Raw genomic sequence first — 10,076 nt, 5'->3', positions numbered from 1 at the left:
GATTTGTGCCTGCACTTGCTCCACTTTCCCATCTGGTCGCGGGGCAGCCGTGGGGGGAAGGACGGGTGGGCTGGGGGGTGTTTCCTTTGGCCGGGTGCCCCTGGCCAGCGCCCCCGTCACGAGGCGGGCGTCCTCTGAGCGGAGACGTCGCCATGGGACAGCGGCACTGGCAGGCAGCGTGGCCCGGCCCCGGCCTCCCGGGGCGCAGGTGTCCCAGCGTGAACCGGCCAGCTGGAAGCGCTGGCATTTGGAGGCAGGATGCCTGGAGTTCCCGTCCTCCTTGGCCCTGTCTCAATGGGACTCTGCGCCAAGCGCAGAGGAGACRTTTGCTCTGAGCAACCAGTGGCGCCTCTTCCAGCCCAGCTTTCGCAGCTGCATAGCAGTGCAGGGCTAGGGGCTGCCTCGCAGTGCATCCCTGGTGTCACCCATTTCTCCAGCTGTCATGACAGTGCAGTGTTTGGTGGCACCCTGAGGAGAGACAGCAGCTTGCTGCCACCTCCCTGCCTCTTGTGAGAAGTCCCTGCTCAGGTGTCCACACCAACCAACACCAGTAAAGGTCTCAGGAGCTTGCTTTGATAGGACTGTTGTCCTCCATGGTTTGGATGCCCTGGGGCACAGCTCAGGCAGAAGGTTTGTGGGGGTCAGGGTCTTCGTCCCTACCCCGGCATGTCTCTGAGGGACAGGGGATGGCATCAGGAGTCTCAAGCAGAGTTTCTGTGGGACCAGCCTGGGCTGACACCTAGCCCACTCCCCTCCAAATGCTCTTCCACGGGGGTGAGGGCTAAGGGGGATGCATAATTGTGCTTGGTTTGCAAAAAAGACCCATTCTGTCCTAGGGTGGCTCTGTGGGGGCAATATGGGGGCAGGGGGTCGATTGTGAGGGGGGTGATGCTCTGGCATAGCAGCTCACAGCCTTGCGTGAGAGCATAGGCAACATCCAGCATTTGAAGGAATCCAGGCCTGGACCTGCCCTTCCTCCTGCTCGTCCCTCAGCCTCAGGGCAGCTTGCTGCACACCATCTCCCACAGCAGAGCAATATTTTGACTCTCCTAGGGCATGTAGACGTAGTTCTCCATCCTCTTCTGCCTTCCTTGCTGGCTCAGCCTTGAGAATTGACCCCTTCCCTTCCCAACCCTTCCCATAGGAGGACCATCTCTCTCAGGAAAGTCGTGTCAAGGACTCAAGGAGGGTGCAGGTCCCCAGCAAATTGTGGGCCACATTTTCTTCCCCTCAGGGAATGTGGAACAGAGTAACAAATCCTTGTGTGACCTGAATGTTAGGCACAAATGATCCCTCGCCCATAGTCCCAGACAGTAAGTGCAGCCAGATTGATCCCTGGCATCCTTGGCTGTTTTGGCTTGTGAAGCATACCTGCATTTCATCAGCAGGAAAGCCATATCAGGCTAGATCTCTCAGGGGCTGGCTCAGCATCCTTAGTTAGATTTTATGGGTACTACAGTTTGTCTCGTGAAGAGCAAAGGGAATCCCGTTGCACTGAGGGAGCAATTGCTCACTCCAAGCATCCCTAGAAATCCCCTGAGATACATGACTGGGGGATTCAGACCCACCAGCAGACCTGCGCCTTTCCAGTTTCTTGAGGGACATTCAAAGAGTAGTCTCTTAGTAGACTTTGTGTTGCACCCCRTTTAAACCCATGCAGGCAGAAGAATGAGAATCAGAGCCTACACTGATCAAATGCTGAGCACGAGGAGGTGGGTGGCAGGATGCACTGAGGCATTTTGATTCAGTGAGTTTTTTTTTTTTTTTTCCTAAAGCTGGTGCTGGTATCAGCTTTCCCTATGGGATCTGACTATAAGCCATGCTGGCCTCTCAGCAGTGACGAGGCATAGCTGAATTTTGCGAGCCTGGCTGCTGTGTAGTGGCAGGTCTGATCCACCTCGCAGGAGGACGGCTGCTGCTGCTTGCTGCGCTACTGTCCTTTGCTTAGATCAGCAAGGTGCTGCAGAGACTTTGCCGGTATCACCTGCTTTTTCTTTCACATACTCTGGAGTAACTGTGCTGCACTGTCTGCAGCTGCTGCACCTGCTGGAAGCTGCTCCTTGCAGGGCTGGTGAGAAGCATAGACAAATGATCAACCTATATTGCAGATTGCATCCCTCCCAGCTAGGACTGGCTTTTTCATCCCCCTGTCAGTATGACCTGGGGCATGATGCCCTTCTGGTTACTGAGACATCTTCAAAGAAAGAAGGGGCTCTGTCTTAAGTCTCTCATGAGCATACTGATTTGTGGATGAAGGGCCAATCAGTCAAATGGGCCCTTCCAAAAAYGGGCTTGTAGAGATACCAAATGGCTCCTGCGTGAACCCTCACCGAGGATTCCAGTTATCGTCCAAAGTTTTTTCCCATCCCAGTGAACTGTCCTGCRGTTAGACCAGGACCAGACTGCTCTCTGCATGCAGATGTCAGCTCCTGTCTTCAGCAAATTTTCAGAAGCTTGCAGAGCCCTCAGCTTTCCATTTGTACACCCAGGACGCTAGTGAAAGTACCTGGCCAAAGGGTAATATTACAGCTGCCAAACTTCCCTGCTTTCTCCTATCTGCGTCCTGGATGCTGTCATTGTGGTCCTGCGGCAGACGCCTGTGCGCRGTGGGCCTGCCGTGCTTGTGTGCTGATTGAGTCGCTAATGCTGGCTGAGGTCTGGCAGAAGCTGTGGGCAAAGGGAAGCATCAGGGCAGGCACCCTCGCTCCTTCGCACCAAATCCAGCAGCCAGCATGGCAATAAATGAGGAGTCTATATTTAGATGCGGTATCTGGAGAAGCGTCACAGTGTTGCCAGCGGAGTTTACTATTCAGTGCAGGCAGGTTTCCCTGCTCCTCCAGCTTGATGCCACCTTTGTGGAAAAGCTTGTCAAGGACATCCAGGACCAGCTGGAACCCTCCTCCCCAACAACAGGTGCACAGAAAACCTAGCACCCTCATCAAGAGCTTGGCACCTGGTGAAGGAGATGTAGAGCAGAGCCTTTGCCAGGGAGCCTTGGCAGAGACTTGGCTCAGAGCCCCTTTGGTCTGGCGAAAGCCTCACTTAGTTGCACAGAGGTTTGTACTAAAGAAATGTGTTCTGGGGATGGAGCCGTCTTCTGTGTCATCCCAGCCGAGTCAGCTTCTCTCCTGGCAAAGCCAGAGATGCAGCCAGGCTGGGATCGCTCTCCTCAGGCTCTGCCAGCTTTGCTGGCTGATTCCTATCTCTTTTCCAAAGAGCAGTGCAGAGGCTGCATCTGCAGCGCAAAGCAATCCCCCTCATCCAGGTTCCCACTGGGGTCCCCTCGATTGCACACTGTCTGCTGGAGGAGTGCGGGGAGCCCCTGGTGCAGATGAGCYGCTGGCTTCATTTGGCATTTCAGCACTCTGTCATTGAACGCCGCTCAGCGCTAYGTTAATCCATATGGCGCTTAAACTGCCGGCAGCAGCCCATCTGCGCGGGCCACGGCAGCGTTAGCAGCAGTGGAACTGGAGCTGGTGTGAGCGGCCGGGGGGTGTTCAGGCAGAATTTCCCTGTTGGAGCCAGGGCTGCCAAGGACCCCACTGACTCAAACAGGGGATTGTGAACTTCCCTGCAATCCATGCTGAAATTTAAGGAGAGGCAGAAGTGTTGTGCAAAGAGGGAAGCTGGCTGCTCAGAGTGAAGCCGCACGTGGCCTGTGCTGCAGGTTTCCTACCATCCCAGGCAAAGTGAGATTGGTGCTGGCATGGGCAGGCTGAGATTTGCATGATGATGCATGGTGCTCCAATCCTGGGTTTTTTCCCTGTTCTGCAATGCGTCGGAAGCTGTTTGGAACATAGGCTCGTCTGTGCCGGATCCTCTCACTTCCTAGAAACTTGGGGAGGATTTCTGCAGGGAAAGCCAAATGCTGAGGCATTGCCTTCAGCCCGAAGTGTGGCTGAAGAAGCCAGTGGCCTGTCTGGCTTGTGAAAGGCAAGCTGACCATATCTGTCAGATGCCTGCCTTGTGGCTCACAGCACCTCAGTGGGTTTTTTGACAGCCTCTGCTCTATTCATACCCCCACCGTGCTCTTGCACCACTCAAATTTTGATCGCAGCAAGTTGCAAGAAGCAATTTGCTCAGGTTCCTGCAATCTGCTACGTTGGAAAGAGTGGAAAATCCCAGCAGTTTGCGGTGAGTGGCAAACCTCATCAGGGACACGGCAAACGGCCTCCTTCCCACCTCTGCTTCACACTGGGCTCCCCGGCTCTGCTCCCAGCCGAGTGCAACGAASGCTGAGTCTGTGCAAGCCGCTCGCAGGTGAACTTTCCTCCGTGCACACTGTGCATTGGCAATATGGGGACGCTTGAGGACACCTCAAGGTCTGCAAAACTCGCTGACGGGGCTGGCTCACAGCTGCATCTCGGTGCTGCCGTGCAGCACAGTGGGGGGATGACAGCACGCCACACTGGGGGACGCTGAGCCCGAGCTCCTGCCCCGAGCTCCTGGGACACCTGAGGGAGGGGAGACCCTTGTTCACGGGAGGCCACGTGCTGGCGGGTGGCGCGAGGAGCCGTGGCGTGTTCAGCACGGAGGACAGAGGCACCCAAGGGCGCGGGGGCAGCCACGATGTGCCGGGGGCCAGCGGCCTTTTCGGCAGGAGGAAGAAGGCACCTGACCGCAAGGCAGTGGTCCAACTAGGTGACACAGCTCCCGAGGCTGTTTGCATAACCAGGCGTGGCTCAGCCCCGTCTGGGGGTGTGYGGCTGCACCCGGTCGCCTATGGTCAGAGACCAGATTTTGGGAGGTTGCAGCCTGMGCGCTGGATCGGGAGGTGGAGAGGTGCCTGCCCCGCCGGCGCTGCAGCAGGGGCGCAGSGGGAGCCCAGACACGCTCCCGTTTGGCTGCAGCGGGGTGCGAAGGCAGCAGGCTTCGCCTGGGCTCAGCCGCCCTCCCGCTGAGCGGCGCGGGACCTGCCGCCAGCCCGGGGCGCCTCTCGCCAAGGTGACATTGGAGGCGAAGCCGCCTCTGCCCAAGGACACCTGGCTGCGTTCCYGCCCGGCAGCCCCCGACACGGAGAGCAGAGGCGGCCGGGAGAGAGCGACGGCCTCCTTTGAGCGGGGAGATGGAGCGGATAAGAGCGAGGCGAAGGCGCGGCGCGGCTGCGTCCCGAGTAACCGGAGCCGCTCACATGACTCGGGAGCCGCTGCCAGGCGTTGGAGCCAGTCAAAGTTTATGAAGGCGGCGTGCTGAGCAATCGCCTTAACCCCTTCGCGTGCCGGCGCCGGGCCCCTCCGGGCAGCGCCGCCGCCAGCGCGCCGGGCCCCCGGCGGGAAGGTGACCCCGGGCGCCGAGCCCGCTTCTGGGGCGCCCCGGGAAGCGGCGGCCCCAGGGCTGCCGCAGCCCCACCGCGGGCCTGGGTTTCAAGGCCAGCGCGCCCCGGTGCCGCGGCCCGAGGTCGCTCCGCGGGAGGGACGCGGGCGGCTCCGGCGGGCGCCGGTGATGCCGCCGCCGGGTCTGCCGGGGAGGCGACCCGGCTCCTGGTGCTGCCCAGCCGCCGCGGCCCGGAGCAGCCACGGCCTCGCTGGGCGGGTTTGCAGCTGCCCCGCGTCTCCCCGCCGGTGCCCGCCGGGCTGGGGTTTTCGGGAGGGAAAGGTGTGGTTCCTCGCGGGGGATGATTCTGAACAAGCTTCGTGTGCGTGCGATCGCCCTGGTTGGCGTGTACTCCCAAGTGAGCATTTTGCCCTTAGAGGGATTTTTCTATCTGGAAATCTCAGAGCATTTTCTCTGTGGGGTGAGTCACTGCTGGGGGGCGAGGGGGAGGAGAGGGAGCGCGTGGGGCCTCGGCCCCCTCCCCACGGCAGGAGCGCCGCGGCTCGGCTGCGGGGGCCGTCGTGGCGCCTGTGGCGGGACCCTGCTGCCCGCGGAGCAGAGGGCGGCGGGCACAGCCCTGGCCTGGGGGATGCCGGCGCCTTCCCGGGACGCCGGCGCCCGCAGAGCCGAGCCGAGCCGAGCCRAGCGCTGGGCTCCTCGGCGCAGCGCTGGGAAATCCCCGCGCAGAACGGGTTGTGCYGGCTCCGGCGCCGCTCCGGTGGTTGCAGCGCTGCACGCCTGGCCTGGAGGCGCTGCTGGGGGTCGCACCGTGGCGATGCGCCGCGCGGGGCTCTGTGTGCAGCCCCCGYGGGGCCGTGCGGCCCGAGTCCTCTTAGGACCTGCTCTGCTCTCACCTTCCCGTGCCTCAGTTTCCCCACCGGACAACTGGAATGGTACCGCAGATCAGTACCATTGATATTAGCTAATACCATGGGTTTCTTAGCTTGCATTATCCTGGCCTGGAAATCACMCAGCCAATTGGTATCATCCTTCCCTACTGCTTTTTTCACCTGGCCTGAGCCCCTGCTTTAGGAAAGGGCGATGCTGCCGGCTGCCCGGGGCTGCCCCGCGGCACGGCCGGGGCCGTGCGGGCAGCGCTCGCGTTTCCCGTGGCGGCGGGCGCAGTGAGCGGTGCCGGATGACTGCCGGCCACGTGGAGAGGGCTGCCGGGGCTCCTGCTCCGACCGCCGCTGGCATGTGGGCCCCGGGCACGAATGAACAGGCCTGGCAGGAGGGTGCGGAGAGATCCGAGTGCTTTTGCCTTCCCRCCGCCGGCGCCTCGCGACGCCAGCTGAAAACTTTCTGCTTTTCATGTGGGAGCGCGGCAGCGTGCAGGCGCTCCCGAGCCCCCACGCCTGGCAGCGGGGGCGAGCGTGCCGGGTGCCCGTGCTGGCGAGCTCGCCGCCCCTCCTGCGCCTGGGAACAATACCTGCTTTTTACAGCCCACTGCGTGCCGTGCCGTGCCGTGCYGTGCCGTGCCGGGGGAGCTGGCGCTCCCAGCCCCATTGCAGGGGAGCCCGGCTCGCCACCCGCCTGCGCCCCAGCGCAGCACGGCAAAGGGAGGCCGAGGGCCCTTCGGCGGGACACAGGGCCGGGCCCGCGTGCCGGCGGTGCTGGGGCCCGCGTGCTCCCCGAGCTCGCCTCCGGCCGGCCGCGGGGCCAGCAGGGCCCGCACTCGACTCGGAGCGGCGGGCGCCGTGTTGCTTCTGAGCCGCGGGCAGCTCAAAGCGTCCTGGAGACGGTGGCCCTAGACCTAACAAAGCGACAGCGCAGGGCTTTGCTGCACAGCAGTCAGCAGATTAGGCCCCCCTTCCCCCCTTCAGATATATATGTAAAGGGCTGGGATTCAGCCTGGCTTTAACCTCAGCTCCCATTTCATGGCCACGGTTCTGCTGACACAGAGCACCTCGTTGGGAAAATCTGCCAAAACTTGCTGAAAATTACAGCCTTGCTTCCAGCTGCGGCAGCCAGAGTTTGGGCTGTGTGCCGAGCTGTTACCTCCCTTGAGTGCGACGTTGCCACCCGCGAAGTCCTGCATTTGGTGTCCCAGGCCAGGGAAGAAGGGTATTTCAGTAATTGTATCTCATCCTGTACTATCCTCCCCTCTCCTGTCATTTCTCAGCCTAAAGATGGAAACACAGCAATGAGCGCCAAGACCACGGCTCCCACCACCCTGCCATCGGAGAGCTCCTGGCCTGTCGGGGACAGTTCTCCCAGCCCTGGCTGGTAATGCAGTCCCGGAGAGGGGGAGAAATCGCAGCCGGCAAAGGAGAGCACCACTTCGGTGCAAACCCTTGCAGGCACAGGCTCTGCAGCGAGCCTGGTCCAGGCGTCCCTCCAGAACGCTCTCCGGGGCTCGGAGGTCAGCTCTTTGCAGGTCGTTCGCTGGACACGTCTTTACCATTTTCCAGTGGACCCTGGAAGCTTCCTAGCTTTCCCACATTGCCTTTGCAAGCCCCTGAGAAGTGGTTCATGGACTCCCAGGGACCGCAGGCCAACACTGTGGCTTCCGGCAAAGCCAAAGGGAGTTTTACAAGCAGGACGGCACTGGACATCCTTTGTTGTGGCCGCATGTGATGCCCTGTGGAGGAGCGTGGGTGAAAGTGTGCTTGCATTTGCAACGCAGGCAGCTTTGGAGTTAGAGTGCAAACACAGTGTGGCAGTTAAATGGTGATTTCTACCACAGTCCCTATGGGAAACATCTCTGGTTTCCTCCTGGTGCTATTACTGGTTCAACCTCACTGGTATTCACAGTGCTGGGAGCTGGAGGGTCAGTTGCTTGCTGCCTCCTGGCAGGATTTTGCTCTTCCCTGATCAGACCAGCTGTGGGGGGGCAGATGAGCCTGTGGGTTTGATGAAGAGCTGTTGATGTCAGAGCTAATGTTGCCCATGAAGCTAAACTGGTGTTAGCTGGGGCACACTGGGCAAGGGGAGGACGTTTGTAATATCCTCAGGACAGAAAAGGCCCAGAAGGGTTGTGTTGTCCCCCTGCCCTCTCRGCAGACAGCAGTACAGTGGGCAGGGGAGGAGGGATAGGGTCATCTCCATGCCCCAAGGCTGGGTGCCCTGCTGCTGAAGGGAGCCCACAGGATGGTGACCAGACCTACGAAAGGGCTGCTGGTGAGGGGCAGCGCTGCTCCTTCTCCAGCCCCTCGCACACACCTCATCCTCCAGAGAGGCTGTCTCCGTGGCATCGCTCTGCCACAGCTGTCATGTGGCTCTTGGCTCCAAGAACATCAGATGAGGAAGGTCTGAAAATAATTGCCTGGTCATTTTTGCCTTTCAAAAGACTGGAGTTGCTAATGTRGGGAATTTTTGTGACAAGCAGAGATGGCTAATAGTCAGCTCCTTAATGAGTCAGACGCTCCCCACTCCAGTATGGCTCGGAGTGTGGCGAAGCGGGCAGATGCYGGGGGCTTCACCTCCTGCTCTGCTGTCAGCCTGGCTGCAACCCCCAGCACTCAGCTTCCCCAGCTGGCTCACGTGGGCCAGAGTGTTTCCTCCCACTGTCCAGGTACAGGTCTCCAAGCAGTAATAGCCCTTCACCTCCTCTTCTTGAAAGGAAATGTCTYCATAAAGGAGGAGCTGAGTCTAGATGTGGACTTTGGTTAAACTGGTGCAGGAGTCACGGGGACACAAGCACCGGGGGAAATGCTGGTGTGTTTCTGCTGCTCTGTGTGCCACATCAGGTGGGAGGTTCAGGGCAGGATCTTGATCTAAGCGGGATCCATCATGTGCTGTACAGCAGGGTTTGTGGTTTCCAGGCAGTCAGGCATGTGTCCTGAGCCCCGCACCCCCAGGGAGAAAGCCCTGCTCCCTAGTGACTGGGTTGGGGTTGTCCCATGGCACTTGGAGGCAGCTTCGAGCCTCCCTGATCCCCATCGAGCACACCTGCAGTTTGCAGAGCTAGCCCTGCAAAGCAGATTCCCAGGAGGTTTAATGAGGTTTTGCCATCTCCATCTGAACAACCACCCCCACAAGTGAAGGTCTCCACTCCTTCCTGGCCCTATAGGCATCATCTGTGAAGACTGCTGGGCCAAAACACCCCTTGAAGCTGCTCTGTTGTGTGACCTCTTGCTCCAAAACTTCCTCCCCAGCTGGCATGACCCCAGGCAATCTGYGCTTTCCTGCTGGAGAAGTGCTGCTATGAGGAGGTGAGCTTTGAACTGGAGCATAAGAGCTGCCTCCTGGCTGCTTCCCAGTTTCCAAGGCTCRTGAAATGCACAGCCTGGGCTGGAAAGACCCCCAAGCTGATGAGATCCTGGCACATTCCTCCTCCCATGCCTTGCCCTTGCACAGGGTTTTCCAGGTGGGCTCAAACCTCCACACCGCTGCTGCTGCCACTGGCTTGGCTGCGAAAGCCCGTCTGCTCCTGTCTGAGACTGCAGTTGCCCCTTCGTTTCTGTACCTGCCGCAGCACATGCCGGTCGCTGTTTGGTGATCCTGCTTTCTGTCGCCTGGCAGGTAGCAAGGAGTTTATTCGGAAACGCCAGCAGGGCCCAGCCGCACGTCTGGCAGCCTGCTCCCCGCCCGCTGGTGCTGAGCCTGCCCAGCGCCTGGGCCCTGCTGGCGCTGCAGCCGGGCCGGGGGCAGCGTGCGGCGCGAAGGAGGCAGGTTTGCCTGTGAACGGCCCCGGGGGTGCTGGCGGTGGGGTTGGCGCGGTGCGCTTTGGCGCCGGGGGGAGCCGAGACGAAGACGTCCTGCGCTCCTGGCAAGGAGGGCCAGGCCTGCCCGGCAGCCTGCGACCTCGGCCGCGCGCCTGT

This window comes from Rhea americana, unplaced genomic scaffold (assembly GCF_003343005.1).
Source record: "Rhea americana isolate MKP2758 unplaced genomic scaffold, rheAme1 scaffold_51, whole genome shotgun sequence".
NCBI lineage: Eukaryota > Metazoa > Chordata > Aves > Rheiformes > Rheidae > Rhea > Rhea americana.
The sequence above is the reverse complement of the archived record's forward strand: the minus strand, read 5'-3'. Positions refer to the sequence as shown.